This window comes from Pongo pygmaeus, chromosome 22 (genome assembly GCF_028885625.2).
Source record: "Pongo pygmaeus isolate AG05252 chromosome 22, NHGRI_mPonPyg2-v2.0_pri, whole genome shotgun sequence".
Lineage (NCBI taxonomy): Eukaryota > Metazoa > Chordata > Mammalia > Primates > Hominidae > Pongo > Pongo pygmaeus.
Window position 1 is genome coordinate 46340481 of NC_072395.2, and position 17651 is coordinate 46358131.

A 17651-nucleotide genomic window follows, 5' to 3' on the forward strand; every position below is an offset into this window, starting at 1 on the left:
CCAGCTAACAGCTAGTATTAACTGCCAGACATATGAGTAAAGACACTTGTAGGTAACTGCTATCCAGCTATAGCACCATCCCAAAAGTTTGAGCCTTCCCAGGTAAGGCACCAGATATACGGAGCAGAGATACATCATCCTGGCTATGCCCCTTCCAAATTCCTGACCCATAAAATCTAATAAACATATTGAAATGACCGTTTTAAGCTACAGTGTTTTGGCATTAATCTGTAACGCAGTAAGACATAACTGGAAGAAGGAGAAAAATCATGTGCCTAAATAACAGGAGTGTAGCATACTATTTTTAAAAACAAAGATATTATGTCCACATGAGATGTTTCAAGGCCACCATAAATTCTAGAAAGAAATAAAAAAAAAATTTTGAAAGCACTGGAGAGGGCTGAAAAAACAGGCAGAAATTGAAAGAAACTTCAGCCTTGAAAGAAAGAAAACACAGCCGGATGCGTGGTGGTTCACACCTGTAATCCCAGCACTTTGGGATGCCGAGGCGGGTGGATCATTTGAGGTCACGAGTTCATGACCAGCCTGGCCAACATGGTGAAATCCCGTCTCTACTAAAAATACAGAAATCTGAGGCAGGAGAATCGCTTGAACCCGGGAGGCAAAGGTTGCGGTGAGCCAAGATTGTGTCACTGCACTCCAGCCTGGGAGACAAAGCGAGACTCTGTCTCAAAAAAAAAAAAACAACAACAACAAAACACAAATTGGCCGGGCTCGGTGGCTCACGCCTGTAATCTCGCACTTTGGGAGGCCGAGGCAGGCGGATCACGAGGTCAGGAGATCGAGACCATCCTGGCTAACACAGTGAAACCCCATCTCTACTAAAAATACAAAAAAAAATTAGCCAGGCGTGATGGCAGGTGCCTGTAGTCCCAGCTACTTGGGAGGCTGAGGCAGGAGAATGGCATGAACCCAGGAGGTGGGGCTTGCAGTGAGCCACTGCACTCCAGCCTGGGCAACAGAGTGAGACTCCACCTCAAAAAAAAAAAAAAAAAAAAAAAAAAAAAAAAAAAAAATTCAGCCAGGCATGGTAGCATGCACCTGTAATCCCAGCTACTCAGGAGGCTGAAACAGGAGAATCGTTTGATCCTGGGAGGCAGAGATTGCGGTGAGCCAAGATCACACCACTGCACTCCAGCCTGGGCAACAGAGTGAGACTCCCTCTCAAAGGAAAAAAAGAAAGAAAACACAGTAAGTGGGATCAGCTGTTCCCCTTAGGAACCCCCTTAAACTCCCACTCCCAGCCCAGGGAGTCCCCTTGGCACAAAGTGGCCACAGTGGCAAGCAAAAAGCCACAGTCTTCTTGGCTTGAGATGCCAGAAGATGGGAGTTCAGGACCACTATAACAGCTGGAAATTGAAGGGGGACATCTCGGAAAGGGGTAAGTCACAAAGAGAGCCCCAAACACTTTAATATAAGGGAGACATTTTGGAATTTTCATTCCACCAAGTCAGGGAGGATCAGTAAACACCTTGGGGACATATCTTAACAAAATATACAACCAAGTCTCCACAATTTTAAGGTGATCAGCCAATATTTTAACTGCCTGTTACAACAAAAAGCAATACTTTTCAGATGAAGATAACGAAATTGACTCATATTATTCACAATGTTCAATATATACTAAAAAAAAATACTAGACATGCAAAGAACCAGGAAAATGTGATCTATTTTTAAGGAGGAAAAAGAACAGTCAATAGAAATAAATCCCAAAATGACTCAGATACTGAAATTAGCAGACAAGGACTTTAAAGCACCCATTATAATAATCATATTCAAAGACTTACAGGAAAACATGGTCAAAATAACTGAAACAATGGAGAATCTTAGTAGAGAAAAGGAAACTATTTTTTCAAAAAAGAATCAGGAGCCAATGTGATGGCTTGCACCTGTAATCCCAGCTACTCAGAAGGCCGAGGCAGGAAGATTGCTTGAGGCCAGGACTTCAAGCCCAGCCCAGGCAACATAGCAAGACCCTGTCTCTAAAAAATAAATTAAAATGTAAAAAGATTCAAATGAAAATTCTAGGGGCTGGACACAGTGGCTCATGCCTGTAATCCCAGCACTTTGGGAGGCCGAGGCAGGTGGATCACGAGGTCAGGAGATCGAGACCATCCTGGCTAACACGGTGAAACCCCGTCTTTACTAAAAATACAAAAAATTAGCCAGGCGTGGTGGTGGGTGCCTGTAGTCCCAGCTACTCGGGAGGCTGAGGCAGGAGAACGGCGAGAACCCAGGAGGCGGAGCTTGCAGTGAGCCGAGATCTCGCCACTGCATTCCAGCCTGGGCGACAGAGCGAGACTCCTTTAAAAAAAAAAAAAAAAGAAAGAAAATTCTAGAACTGCAAATTACAATGTTTGAACTTAAAAATTAAATGGACCAGGCAGGATGGCTCATGCCTGTAATCCCAGCACTTTGGGAGGCCGAGGCGGGCGGATCATGAGGTCAAGAGATCGAGACCATCCTGGCCAACATGGTGAAACCCTGTCTCCACTAAAAATACAAAAACTTAGCTGGGCATGGTGGCGGGCACCTGTAATCCTAGCTACTCAGGAGGCTAAGGCAGTAGAATTGCCTGAACCCAGGAGGCGGAGGTTGCAGTGAGCCAAGATTGCACCACTGCACTCCAGTCAGGCAACACAGCAAGATTCCATCTAAAAAAATAAATAAATAAATAAATAAATAAATAAATAAATGAACTCAATCACAGATTAGCTACAGTAGAAGGACAGTAAACTTAAACATCAAAAGAAATTATCCAATTTAGAGACCTGAGGAACAATACTAAGTGGTCTAAAATATATGTAATTAAAGTTACCAGAAGAAGAAAAGACAGAATGAGAAAGAAAAAAATTTTGAAAAAATAATAGATGGGCTGGGCACAATGGCTCACACCTGTAATCCAAGCACTTTGGGAGGCTGAGGCAGGTGGATCACCTGAGGTCAGGAGTTCGAGACCAGCCTGGCCAACATGGTGAAACCCCGTCACTACTAAAAATACAAAACTGGGTGTGATGGCGCATGCCTGTAATCCCAGCTACTTGGGAGGCTGAGGCAGAAGGATCACTTGAACCTGGGAGGCGGAGGTTGCAGTGAGCCAAGATCACACCATTCATTGCATTCCAGCCTGGGCAACAAGAACAAAATTCCATCTCAAAAAAAAAAAAAAGAATAAGTCAAAATTTCTCAAATTTGGTGAAAAATATTAACTTACAAATCCAAAAAGCTCAGCAAACTCCAAGGAGGATAAATACAAAGAAAACATCATAATCAAACTGCTGAAAACCAGAGATACAGAGAAACTCTTGAAACAGTCTTATGGGGGGAAAAAATCAATACAACATATACAGAGATAGAACAACAGGAATGATGGCTGACTTCTAACCAGAACAAAGGATGCTAGAAGACACAGGAATGACATTGTTAATAATGCTTTAAGAAAAAAAAGAAATCAGGCCAGGTGTGGTGGCTCATGCCTGTAATCCCAACACTTTGGAGACTGAGGTGGGCAGACTGCTTTGAGGCCAGGAGTTCAAGACCAGCCTGGGCAACATGGAGAAACCCCATCTCTACTAAAAATAATAAAATTAGCTGGGCATGGTGGCCCTTACCTGTAGACCCAGCTACTCAGGAGGCTGAGGCACGAGAATCGCTTGAACCCAGGAGCTGGAGGTTGCAGTGAGCCGAGATCACACCACTGCACTCCAGCCTGGGCAAAAAAGTGAGACTTCGTCTCGGAAAAAAAAAAAATCTATCCCAAATTCTATACCCAGCAAAAATATTCTCCAAAAATGAGGATGACCAAGCATGGTGGTGTGCACTTGTAGTCTCAGCTACTCAGGAGGCTGAGATGGAAGGATCACTTGTGCCCAGAAGTTCGAGGTTACAGTGAGCTATGATGGGTGACGACAGAGTGAGACCTTGTCTCAAAAAAAAAACACAAGAAGGTGACAGCAATTCTACTCCTATCTAACTACCCAAGAGAAACGAAAACATATCTTCACAATAGCTTGTTCATAGCAGCATTATTCATAATTGCCACGGAGTGGAAGCAACCAAACATACATCAACAAATGGATAAATGAAACACAGCACATCCATACAATGGAATACAAATTCAGCAACAAAAAGGAAAGAGGTTCCTACTGATAGATGCTACATGAACGAACCTCAAAAACTGACTAAGTAAAAGACAGAAGACCATATATTGTATGATTCCATTTACAGGAAACATCCAGAATAGGCAAATCTATAGACATAAACCGGATTAGTGGTTGTCCAGGGATGGGGAGAAGAAAGATACGAAGTGACTGCAAAAGGCCACAAGATTCTAAAACTAGATTGTGGCAATGACTGCACAGCTCTGTAAATACTAAAAATCACTCAACTGTACACTTAAAACAGGTGAATGTTAGAGTATATATACTGTATCTAAACAAAGCTGTGTTTTTTGGGGGGCAGGGGAGGGGTTTTTTTTGTTTGTTTTTTTAAGAGAGACAGGGTTTCACCCAGTTGTCCAAGCTGGTCTTAAACTCCTGCCTCAGCCTCCCAAAATGCTGAGATTACAGGTGAGCGCCACCATTCCCAGCCAGTTTTCTTTTTTTTAATATGAGTAAAATAAACGTACTTCCAGGTAAACAAAAATTGAGATAATTCATCACCAAACCTGCACTGAAAGAAATGCTAAAGGGAATTCTTCAATCTGAAGGGAATGATACCCGATGAAACTGAGACCTACAAGAAAAACTGAAGAGGCCAGGTGCCATGGCTAACACTTGTAATCCCAGCACTTTGGGAGGCCAAGGTGGGTGGATTACCTGAGGTCAGGAGTTTGAGACCAGCCTAGCCAACATGATGAAACCCTGTCTCTAATAAAAATACAAAAAAATTAGCCAGGCGTGGTAGTGGGCGCTTGTAATCCCAGCTACTTGGGAGGCTGAGCCAGGAGAATCACTTGGACCCGGGAGACGGAGGTTGCAGTGAGCCAAGATCGTGCCATTGCACTCCAGCCTGGGCAACAGGAGCGAAACTCCGTCAACAAAAAAAAAAAAAAAAAAGACAGACAACAATTTAAAGCAAAAATTAGAATACTGTACAGAATGTCCACAAAGATAAATTTCTTTCTAAACAGTATGTCAGTTATGTTTTCAAATAATATCATTAAATATGGTTTTAGGTAAAATACCTCTAAATTTAAAGCAGTGAGTCCAACTGTTAATCTGAAAAAAGTACAATAAATATATTACAGAAGGTCTAAACACTGAAAACACAGACTGGGAGACAATATTTACAAAATGATTATCTGGCAAAGGACTTGTCCTTGAATATATAAAGAACTCCTAAACATTAATAATAAAAAGACAAAGTATAGGCAATAAAAAGTATACGAGACTTGAACAGACAATTCATGACCAATAAGCACTGAAAAAGATGTTCAACATCATTTAGTCAACAGGAAAATGCAAATTAATGAAAGATATCTCACACCTACTATAATAGTTAAACTTACAAAGATTGACAACACCAAATGTCAGTGAGGATGTAGAACAAATAAAATTCTCACAACACGTTTCTGATGGCAGTTTTATAAGGTTAAAAATAAATCTCCCTAAAACTCAATAATTTCATTCCTAGGTGTTTACCCAAGGGAAGTAAAAACATCCACACATACAAAAAGGTTTGTACAGGAAAGCTTATAGCAGTTTTATTCATAATAGTGCAAAACAGAAACAACCTAAATGTTCATCAGTAGAAGATGGTAAAACAAATTATGTCTGTTCACACAATGGAATACTACTAAGCAACAGAAAAAAATATGAACCAATACATATTTTAAATCTCATATAAAAAAATCTCAAAAACATGACGAGTAAAAGAAGGCAGATACAGAAGAGTATATACTATATGACTCCATTTAAACGAACTTTAAGAAGAGGTAAAACTAATCAATAGTCACAAAAATCAAAACAGTGGCTACAAGGGGAGAGGACCGACTAGAAGGAACTTTTTGGGGTGAATGGAAATATTCAATATCTTGATTGGGATAGTGGTTATGCAAGTAAATACACTTATCAAGTCACTGAAGTGTACACTTAAGATCTGTCTGTACAGATCTTAAAATTTTAAATTTTTTATCATTTAGCTATGCTTTAGTTACACTAAAGTATTATTCTGAATGCAATATGAACACATTTTATCAAGATATTCTACAGACAAGTTAATGAATTATTATAAAAGATTAAGTAATAACTGGTTAAATGCAAGTATGGGCCAGGCATGGTGGCTCATGCCTGTAATCCCAGCACTTTGGGGGGCCGAGGTGGGTGGATCACGAGGTCAGGAGTTCAAGACCAGCCTGGCCAAGATGGTAAAATCCTGTCTCTACTAAAAATACAAAAATCAGCCAGGCGTGGTGGCAGGCGCCTGTAACCCCAGCTACTTGGGAGGCTGAGGCAGGAGAATCGCTTGAACCCAGGCAGCAGAGGTTGCAATGAACCAAGATCGCACCACTGCACTCCAGCCTGGGTGATAGAGTGAGACTCCGTCTCCAAAAAAAAAAAAGTATAGGGAAAGTCAGCATGAATTTAAGGCAATGCTTGAAGGTTTTAAAAAAAATTCACTTCCCATATAAAATTCATTTCCCATATATTAATCTATTATAAATTGTTATATAAGCAGAAAAGAGGTAGGTATTTCCACACACAGATTTATGGAACAAGTCATAATCTCCTCCCAACTAGGGCTTAAGTTGGGTCAGAGATGGAGTGGGACAAAGGAACAGCAAAACAAATTTATACAAATAATGACTATGAAGGAAATGCATAGGATCATAAGAGAATAAAGGGGAAGCTTATTTTAGAATGAGTGGTCAGGGAAAGCCTCTCTGAAGAGGTAAAGTTTGCTAAAATTAAAAAAAAACCTACTGAAATTTAAAAGCTGAGTAAAGTTAATTAGATTAAATAGAAGTAAAAGGAGTAGAGCAGAGAGAGGGAAAAATATACACAAAGCCCCTAAATCCCTTAGTACCAGCAAGGAAGAATTAGCTGGTACCTAGGAGAATCAGGATAAAGTAAGAAAGTAAAGGGGGCAGGGCTCAGTGGCTCATGTCTGTAATCCTAGCACTTTGGGAGGCCAAGGGGGGCAGATCATTTGAGGTCAGGAGTTCGAGGCCAGTCTGGCCAACATGGTAAAACCCTGTCTCTACTAAAAATACAAAAATTAACAGGGCATGGTGGCGGGAGCCTGTAATCCCAGCTACTCGGGAGTCAGAGGCAGGAGAATCGCTTCAACCCAGGAGGTGGAGGTTGCAGTGAGCTGAGATCACACCACTGCATTGCCCAAGCTGGTCCCTAACTTCTGGCCCCAAGTGATTCTCCCATTTCAGCCCCCCTAGAGTAGCTGGGGTTACAGATGCAAGCCATGGTGCCCTAACAGAAATATGTTTAGAAGAGTTATAGGACACTATTTGCCAGAAAGAGTCAAGGAAAGATCAATAAATTAAAAAGAAATAAAATATGGCCGGGCGTGGTGGCTCATGCCTGTAATCCCAGCACTTTGGGAGGCCAAGGCAGGCAGATTACTTGAGGTCAGGAGTTCAAGACCACCCTGGCCAACATGGTGAAACCCTGTCTCTACTAAAAATACAAAAATTAGCCACCATGGTGGCCCACGCCTGTAGTTCCAGCTACTCAGGAGACTGAGGAAGGAGAATTGCTTGAACCTGGGAGGCAGAGGTTGCAGTGAGCCAAGATTGCGCCATTGCACTCCAGCCTGGGCAACAAGAGTGAAACTCTGTCTCAAAAAAAAGAGGATTTCTTCAAAGAGTTGTAATAGGAAATGAAACATGGCTTTACCAGTACAACCCTGAAGACAAGGCACAAGCAAAGCAATGGCTACCAGGCCAAGGCGGGAGAATCACTTGTGGCCAGGAGTGCAAGACCACACTCTACAAAAAATGTAAAAACTTAGCCAGGTATGGTGGTGCAAACCTGTAGTCCTAGCTACTTGAGGAGAGGCTGAGGTGGTAGGATCACCTGAGCCTAGGCATCTGAGACTGCGGTGAGTTATGACTGCACCACTGTACTCCAGGATGGATGCAGAGCAAGATCCTGTCTCTAAAAAAAATTCAAAATAAGTAAATAAATTATTAAAAATAAAGCAATGGCTACCAAGAGGTAGAAGTGGTCTAGTCAAAGAAAAGCAGATTGGTCTGGCAAGGCAAAATGGCTCATGCCTATAATCCCAACACTTTGGGAGGCCAAAGTGAAATGATCGCTCGAGGCAAGGAGTTTGAGACCAGCCTGGGCAAAACAGGCAGACCTTGTCTCTACAAAGAAAAAATATATATATAATAAAATGAAATGAAAATTAAAGCGGACTGGTCAAGAGGAAAGGTCATGCATGGCAACAGTTATTTTTTTAATGCTCCAGGCATTTTGCTGGTTGACTTTCCACAGGACCAAAAAACAATAACATCTGTTTACTATGAGAGTATTTTGAGAAAGCCAAAGCTTTAGCAGAAAAACACCCCGGAAAGCTTCGCCAAAGAGTCCTCCACCACAAACAACAATGCTCCTGCTCATTCCTCTCATCAAACAAAGGCAATTTTACAAGAGTTCCGATGGGAAATCATTAGGCATCCACCTTACCGTCTGGCTCCTCTGACTTCTTTTTGTTTCCTAATCTTCAAACATCTTTAAAAGGCACCCATTTTCCTTCAGTTAATAATGTAACAAAGATGGCATTGACATGGTTAAATTCCCAGGACCCTCAGTTCTTTAGGGATTGACTAAATGGCTGCTATCACTGCTTACAAAAGTGTCTTGAACTTGATGGAGCTTACACTGAGAAACAGTTTATATTTTTTACTTGTGCTTTTTAATTCCATTTTTACACAGACTTTCTGAAGTCCCCTAATATATTTCAAAATAACTAGGAGAGGACTTGAAATGTTCAAAACACATAGAAATGATAAATACTTGAGGTGATGTGGACTCTAAATACCCTATTTATTACATGTGTTATGCATATAACAAAATATCTTATGTACCCCATAACTATGTACAAATATTATGTATTAATTATAAAAAAGAAACATTGAGAGACCGAAAAATACCCTTTGGGATTTAAAAACATGATGGTAGAAACTTTCTTAAATTCCAAATAGAAGGGTTGGGGAATAAAAGTTAAGAAAATAGAGGCTGGCTGGCCCGGCGCGGTGGCTCACGCCTGTAATCCCGGCACTTTGGGAGGCCGAGGCGGGCAGATCATGAAGTCAGGAGATCGAGACCATCCTGGCTAACACGGTGAAAACCCGTCTCTACCAAAAATGCAAAAAATTAGCCAGGTGTGGTGGCGGGTGCCTGTAGTCCCAGCTACTCAGGAGGCTGAGGCAGGAGAACGGAATGAACCCAGGAGGCAGAGCTTGCAGTAAGCTGAGATCGTGCCACTGCACTCCAGCCTGGGTGACAGAGCAAGACTCCATCTCAAGAAAAAAAAAAACAAAAAGAAAAGAAAAAAGAAAATAGAGGCTGGCTGCGGTGGCTCACGCCCGTAATCCCAGCACTTTAAGAGGCAGAGGTGGGCGGATCACCTGAGGTCAGGAGTTCGAAACGAGCCTGGCCAATATGGCAAAACCCCGACTCTACTAAAAAGTACAAAAATTAGCCGGGAGTGGTGGCAGGCAACTGTCATCCCAGCTACTCAGGAGGCTGAGGCAGGAGAATCACTTGAACCCGGGAGACAGAGATTGCAGTGAGCCGAGATCGCGCCACTTCACTCCAGCCTGGGTGACAACAGCGAGACTCCATCTCAAAAAAAAAAAAAAAAAAAAAAAAAAAGAAAAGAAAATAGAGCAACACTCAGCATGGTGGCTCCTGTCTATGATCCCAGTACTTTGGGAAGCTTTTAAGCAGGAGGAGACTTTGAGGTCAGGAGTTCTGAGACCAGTCTGGGAAACACAGTGAGACTTTGTCTCTATAAAAACTTAAAATGAATGAATAAATAAATAAATAAACAAAATTGCCCAGACATGGTGACATACACCTCTAGTCCCAGCTACTTGGGAGGCTGAGCTGAAGGATCACTTAAGCCTAAAAGGTCAACGTTGCAGTGAGCCATGATCATGCCACTGCACTCCAGCCTGGGTGAGAGAGCAAGACTCTCTCAAAAATAAAAAAAAAAAAGAAAAGAAAAGAAAAAGAAAATACAAAAATAGAGCAAAAAAAAAGATAGAAAACAGATAAGAAATTAGAAGACCAGGGCCAGGCACGGTGGCTCACGCCTGTAATCCCAGGACTTTGGGAGGCCCAGGCAGGCAGATCACCTGAGATCAGGAGTTAGAGACCAGCCTGACCAACATGGAGAAACTCCGTCTCTACTAAAAATACAAAATTAGCCATGAGTGGTGGCACATGCCTGTAATCCCAGCTATTTGGGAGGCTGAGGCAGGAGAATCACTTGAACCCAGGAGGCGGAGGTTGCAGTGAGCTGAGATCTCGCCACTGCACTCCACCCTGGGCGACAGAGCGAGACTCTGTCTCCAAAAAAAGAAAGAAAGAAGTTAGAAGACCAGTATAAAAGATTCACATATAAATAACAGGTATTTCAGAAAGAAACTACACAGGAAATAGAAGAGAAAAAAGAATCAACAAAATATTTCAAGAAAATTTCCCCAGAATAAAAGTTCTTGTATTTCCAGATTTAAAGTACCCATTGAATACTTAACTAATGGAGTAAAAAAAGACCCACACTTCATTTTAAATTTCAAAACACTGAGGTCAATGTGTAGATTCTATATGTTTGCAGAGAGGGAAAAAACCAGGTCGCATACAAAGGAGCAGGAATTATAGTAGCTTTTGGAATTTGTGTGTGTGTGTGTGTGTGTGTGTGTGTGTGTGTGTGTATGTGAGACAGGGTCTCACTCTGTCACCCAGGCTGGAGTACAGTGGCATGATCACAGCTTACTGCAGCCTCTACCTGCTAGGCTCAAGTGATCCTCCCACCTCAGCCCCCAGGAAAAGCTGAGACTATAAGCACACACTACCACGCCCAGCTAATTTTTTATAGAGATGGGATTTTGCCATATTGCCCAGGCTGGTCTTGAACTTCTGGACATAAGCAATCCATCCACTGCAGCCTCCCAAAGTGCTGGGATTACAGGCGTGAGACACCACACCTGGCCCTCAGCTTGGAATTCTTAACAGTAAAACTCCAAGCAAGATGACAATGGGGCAGTAAGTTCAAAACTCCGTAGGAAAATTATTTCCAACTAAAAGATTTTTACCAGCCAAAATATCAATCAAGTATGAGGACAGCACCAAAACATATTCAGAAGCATTTTGAGAGGCCAAGGCAGGTGGATCACTTGAAGCCAGGAGTTCAAGACCAACCTGGCCAACATGGCAAAACCCCGTCTCTACTTAAACAACAACAAAAAAATATTCAGACACGCAAGGTCTCCAAAAAATGTAACTCTTCTTCTAAAAATGTAACTCTTCTTGTCAAGAAGCTACTGGAGTTTGAGCTTCACCAGGGAGAGTAAATTAATAAAAGAGAATACAGGATACAGGAAAGATCCTGCACAGAAGAGCTAAAAAGAATCCAGCTGTGCCCCAGAAGCAGCAGGTAATCAGGCCAGGCTGAAGCAGTTTTTTTGTGAGGGATTTTGTGCCTTTATACAAAACAATCTTTTAATAAATCCACTGGAATATAGCAGCTTTTGAAGCTGAGGACTGAATGCTCCAGGAACTTGGCCCAGAGCCTATCTGCTATACTCAGTGGGGCTTGGCTTGATCTTGAGCATATGCTGATGCAGTTCCTGCTCTCCTGCAAGGCGTGCAGCCTTCGTCAGCAGAGGACACTCACTTCCCCCACAGAGAGGTTCTGCTTTCACCTACCCTGTTAACTACAGGTAGGCCATGGTGAGCTAAGAAGCAGAAAATGCAGAGGAGCCCACTCCTTCTGACCTTATTTTTGTTGTCTTTCCATTATTTGGTCCACTAGAACCTTCCAGATACCCTGACTGACTGAGGTGACCCCCCTTTCCTAGGACTCATAACACAGCGCACAAACTTCCTCAGAAAGGCCCCCTGTAAACAGGCAAGGGATCTGAAGCCATTCTGTTCAGCTCATCTTTTCCTAAAAATCTTCATCTAAGTGGCTGTCCTTTCCTTAGTGAAGTTTGACCTTATAATTATAAAATGATGCCGGGCATGGTGGCTCATGCCTGTTATCCCAACTTTGGGAGGCCGAGGCAGGTGGATCATGAGATCAGGATTTCGAGACCAGCCTGGCCAACATAGTGAAACCCCACCTCTACTAAAAATACAAAAATTAGCCAGCTACTCAGGAGGGTGAGGAAGGAGAATTGCTTGAATCTGGGAGGCAGAGGTTGCAGTGAGCCAAGATCATGCCACTGCACTCCAGCCTGGGTGACAGAGCAAGACTGTCTCAAAAAAATAAATAAAATGAAATTTCAATCCCAAATTTAGAAAGTTCTAGCATTGGCTGGGTGCGGTGGCTCATGCCTGTAATCCCAGCACTTTGGGAGGCCAAGGTGGGCAGATTACTTGAGGTCAGGAGTTCGAGACCAGCCCGGCCAACATGGTGAAACCCCATCTCTACTAAAAATACAAAAATTAGCCAGGCGTGGTGGCACACATCTGAAACCTTAGCTACTCGGGAGACTGAGGCAGGAGAATCACTTGAACCTGTAAGGCGGAGGTTGCAGTAAGCCAAGATGGCACCACTGCACTCCAGCTGGGCAACAGAGTGAGACTCTGTCTCAAAAAAAAAAAAAAAAAAGAAAAGAAAGCTCAGGCTGGGCACGATGGCTCATGCCTGTAATCCCAGCACTTTGGGAGGCCGAGATGGACGGATCACAAGGTCAGGAGATTGAGACCATCCTGGCTAACACAGTGAAACCCCGTCTCTACTAAAAATAATAAAAAATAGCCGGGTGTGATGGCGGGCGCCTGTAGTTCCAGCTACTCGGGAGGCTGAGGCAGGAGAATGGAGAGAACCTGGGAGGCAGAGCTTGCGGTGAGTGGAGATCTCGCCACTGCACTCTAGGCTGGGTGACAGAGCGACAGCGAGACTCCGTCTCAAAAAAAAAAAAAAAAAAAAAAGAAAGCTCTAGCATTTTCTAATAAGTATGTCTGGACTTCATCTATGCTCTCAGGGACAGAACTTTGTTATTACAGTTTATTTAATGAACAGCCCACTATTAATAAAGATGAAGACAGTTTATAGCCCTCTGAGGTTTAACTGCAGAAATTAATGAGGTGTTATGATTTTATAGCCTGATAAGAAAATCAATCCCAAAGATATTATTATTTTGTTGCCCTGTGGAACATTAACCAATTAAACTAACTTAGCCATAATACTGAGACATTTCTCTCCCTACAAATTACATAAATATCAATTCCTTATATCCTCTTAAAACCAGCTCTTTGGCCAGGCATGGTGGCTCACGCCTGTAATCCCAGCACTTTGGGAGGCCAAGGTGGGCAGATCACCTAAGGTCAGGAGTTTGAGACCAGCCTATGCTGGCCAGGCTGGTGAAACCCCGTCTCTACTTAAAATACAAAAATTAGCTGGGCATGGTGGCAGGCACCTGTAATCCTAGCTACTCAGGAGTCTGAGGCAGAGCTGCTTGAGCCCAGGAGGAGGAGGTTGCAGTGAGCTGAGACCATGCCACTGTACCCCAGCCTGGGCGACAGAGCCAGACTCCATCTCAAAACAAAACAAAACAAAAACACAGCTCTTTGAGGTACTCTCAATAATAGTAAAACAAAACTGAAACATGCTCCCTATCTATCTGCATGATAATTGTGTTTGTAACACTATTCATTCAAAACTAAGGTGGCTCACGACTGTAATCCCAGCACTTTGTGAGGCCAAGGTGGGTGGATCACCTGAGGTCAGGAATTCAAGACCAGCCTGGCCAACCTGGAGAAACCCCATCCCTACTAAAAATAAAAAAACTAGCCAGGCGTGATGGCGGTCACCTGTAATCCCAGCTACTTGGGAGGCTGAGGCAGGAGAACCGCTTGAACCCAGAAGGCGGAGGCAGCAGTGAGTCGAGATTGTGCCACTGGCACTCCAGCCTGGGTAACAGAGCAAGACTCTGTCTCCAAAAACAAAAAACCCACTAAGTATACTGTTTAGGATATAGGAGTGTGTGTGCAAATTTATGTATATATTTGTAAACATGCACATATGTATAAATGTATATGTATGTGAATTTATGTATACATGCATAAAGCTTATTTTAAAAAGCAAGAGAAAGATAAACACAAAAATCAGGACACAGGCTACCTCTGGAAGAAAAAAATGCAAACATTTTGTTCCTCCACCGCCACCACCCCCAAGACAAGAGTCTCTCTCTGTCACCCAGGATGGAGCGCAGTGGCGTGATCTGAGCTCACTGCAACCTCCACCTCCCAGGTTCAAGCGATTCTCCTGCCTCAGCCCCCCGAGTAGCTGAGATTACAGGTGCCCACCACCACGACCGGCTAATTTTTTTATTTTTGGTAGAGACAGGGTTTCACATGTTGGCCAGGCTGGTCTCCAACACCCAATCTTCAGTGATCTGCCTGTCTCAGCCTCCCAAGATGCTGGCATTACAGGTGTGAGCCACTGCGGCTGGCCAAACATTTTGTTTCTTAATCTGGTAGTGGATACAAAATGATCATTGCAATAGTATTCTTTAAATTATACATGTTTTATATGCTTTTTTGTACCTGAGATAAAATTTGCAATAAAAGAAATTATTATTTTTTTTGTGTGTGAGATGAAGTCTCGTTCTGTCGCCCAGGCTGGAGTGCAGTGGCACGATCTTGGCTCACTGCAACCCCCGCCTCCTGGATTCAAGCAGTTATCTGCCCCCACCTCCCATGTAGCTGGGATTACAGGTGCCCACCACCAGGCCCGACTACTTTTTTGTATTTTTAGTAGAGACGGGGTTTCACCATCTTGGCCAGGCTGGTCTTGAACTCCTGACCTAGTGATCCACCCGCCTTGGCCTCCCAGAGTGCTGGTAATACAGGCGTGAGCCACCATGCCCAGGAAGAAATTACTTTTAAAAAAGAACAAGCAGCTGGGCGCGGTGGCTTACTCCTGTAATCCCAGCACTTTGGGAGGCCAAGGTGGGCAGATCACGAGATCAGGAGAACAAGACAATCCTGGCTAACACGTTGAAACCCCATCTCTACTAAAAATACAAAATTAGCCGGGGTGGTGGCACATGTCTGTAATCCCAGCTACTCAGGAGGCTGAGGCAGGAGAATTGCTTGAACCTGGGAGACGGAGGTTGCAGTGAGCCAAGATTGTGCCATTGCACTCCAGCCTGGGCAACAAGAGCAAAACTCCGTCTCAAAAAATAATAATAAATAAATAAATAAAAATAAAAATAAAAATAAAAAGAATATATGAAATCTTAGAAATGCATTTAATTCAAATAGATTTAGCTACTGCTTTTAAATTATAAAATCTTTTAAGTTATAACATCAAGCGTGGTGGCTCACACCTGTAATCCCAGCACTTTGGGAGGCCGAGGCCAGCGGATCACGAGGTCAGGAGATTGAGACCATCCTGGCTAAAACGATGAAACGCCGTCTCCAATAAAAACACAAAAAATTAGCTGGGCGTGGTGGAGGGCGCCTGTAGTCCCAGCTTCTCAGGAGGCTGAGGCAGGAGAATGGTGTGAACCCGGGAGGTGGAGCTTGCAGTGAGCTGAGATCGTGCCACTGCACTCCAGCCTGGGTGACAGAGTGAGACTCCGTCTCAAAAAATAAAATAAAATAAAATAAAAATAAAAAAAACTGTAAGTTTAAAAAGATTCCTTGTGAAATAAAATTATATCAAAGTACAATCATCTGTTTATATTATCTACCTGAAACTTACCCTACAACGACAAAAAGATTTTCATAAAGCAAAGCTTTTAATGGCTAAAACCCAGAAACAGCCAAAATGTCCATCAATAAGGAACCAAAAAATGTATATTAGGGTACATCCAAACAACGGTATACCATGCAACATTCTGAAAATGAGGCAGGCTGGCTGGGCAGGATGGCTCACACCTGTAATCCCAGCACTTTGAGAGGCTGAGGCAGGTGGATGGCTTAAGCTCAGGAATTAAGACCAGCCTGGGCAATATGAGAAACCCGTCTCTACAAAAATTACAAAAATTAGGCATGGTGGCACTCGCCTATAGTCTCAGCTTCTCAGGAGGCTGAGGTGGGAGGATCGTTTGAGCCTAAGGCTGCAGTGAGCCGTGAGGGAACCACTGCACTCCAGCCTGGACAACACAGTGAGACCAGTCTCCAAAGTGAGGGGTGGGATTGGGGGGAAACGAGGTAGGTCTCCACGTGCTTACGAAGGAAATGTGTCCTTATATTATCATCAGTTGCCGAGCAATATTATAGTATAATATCCTCCTAGGGAATGGAATTGAGGATGTAAAGAGTGAACAAACAAGGAATCCTAACTTGACATACCTTGCGCTGTCCGAATTTTACTTGATATTCTTCTATGTTTTAAACAACCTGAATGTTACTTTAATCATTTAAAAAGTAAAACGGGCTAGGTACGGTGGTTCACGTCTGTAATCCCAGCACTTTGGGAGGCTGAGGCAGATTACCTGAGGTCAGGAGTTCGAGTCTCTACTAAAAACACAAAAATTAGCTGGGCGTGGCGGCGGGCGCCTGTAATCCCAGCTACTTGGGAGGCTGAGACAGGAGAATGGTTTAAACCTGGGAGGCGGAGGTTGCAGTGAGCCACGATCGCGCCATTGCACTCCAGCCTGGGCAACAAGAGCAAAACTGGGCCTCAAAAAATATATATATACATAAGTTAAAAATAAACTTAGGCCGGGCACAGTGGCTCACGCCTGTAATCCCAGCACTTTGGGAGGCTGAGGCAGGTGGATCACGAGGTCAGGAGATCGAGACCATCCTGGCTAAAACGGTGAAAACCCGTCTTTACTAAAAATACAAAAAATTAGCCGGGCGTGGTGGTGGGTGCCTGTAGTCCCAACTACTCGGGAGGCTGAGGCAGGAGAATGGCGTGAACCCAGGACGTGGAGCTTGCAGTGAACCGAGATCTTGCCACTGCACTCCAGCCTGGGAGACAGAGCAAGACTCCGTCTCAAAAAATAAATAAATAAATAAATTTAAAAATAATAATAATACACTTTAAAAGGCCAGGCGCGGTGGTCACACCTGTAATCCCAGTACTTTCAGGGACCGAGGCGAGCGGATCACTTGAGGTCAGGAGTTCAAGACCAGCCTGGCCAACACGGTGAAACTCTCTCTCTACTAAGAATATAAAAATTAGCCAGGCATGGTGGCAGGCGCCTGTGATCCCAGCTACTCGGGAGGCTGAGGCTGTAAAATCCCTTTAACCCTAGAGGTGCAGGCTGCAGTGAGCAGAGATCGGGCCACTGTACTTGCAGCCTGGTCAACGAGGGAGACCCTGTCTCAAAAAAAACAGAAAAGGAAAATGAGGATAAAATACGATAAATTCTTTACCTTGGCCCCCAGAAGTGAATTCAGAATTCAGAAAAGACTAGCCAGTGTAAGGCTGCTGTAACCCTAGTTGACAGAGAGGAGGGATTGGGGTGGTGAGTG

General features: G+C 43.4%; 1 protein-coding gene across 7 annotated transcripts in view; it reads right to left on the bottom strand.

The window, feature by feature from the left end:
- Nucleotides 1-17651, bottom strand: part of TMEM50B (transmembrane protein 50B) — a 56674-nt gene that overhangs the window by 37612 nt on the left and 1411 nt on the right. The window lies entirely within an intron of this gene.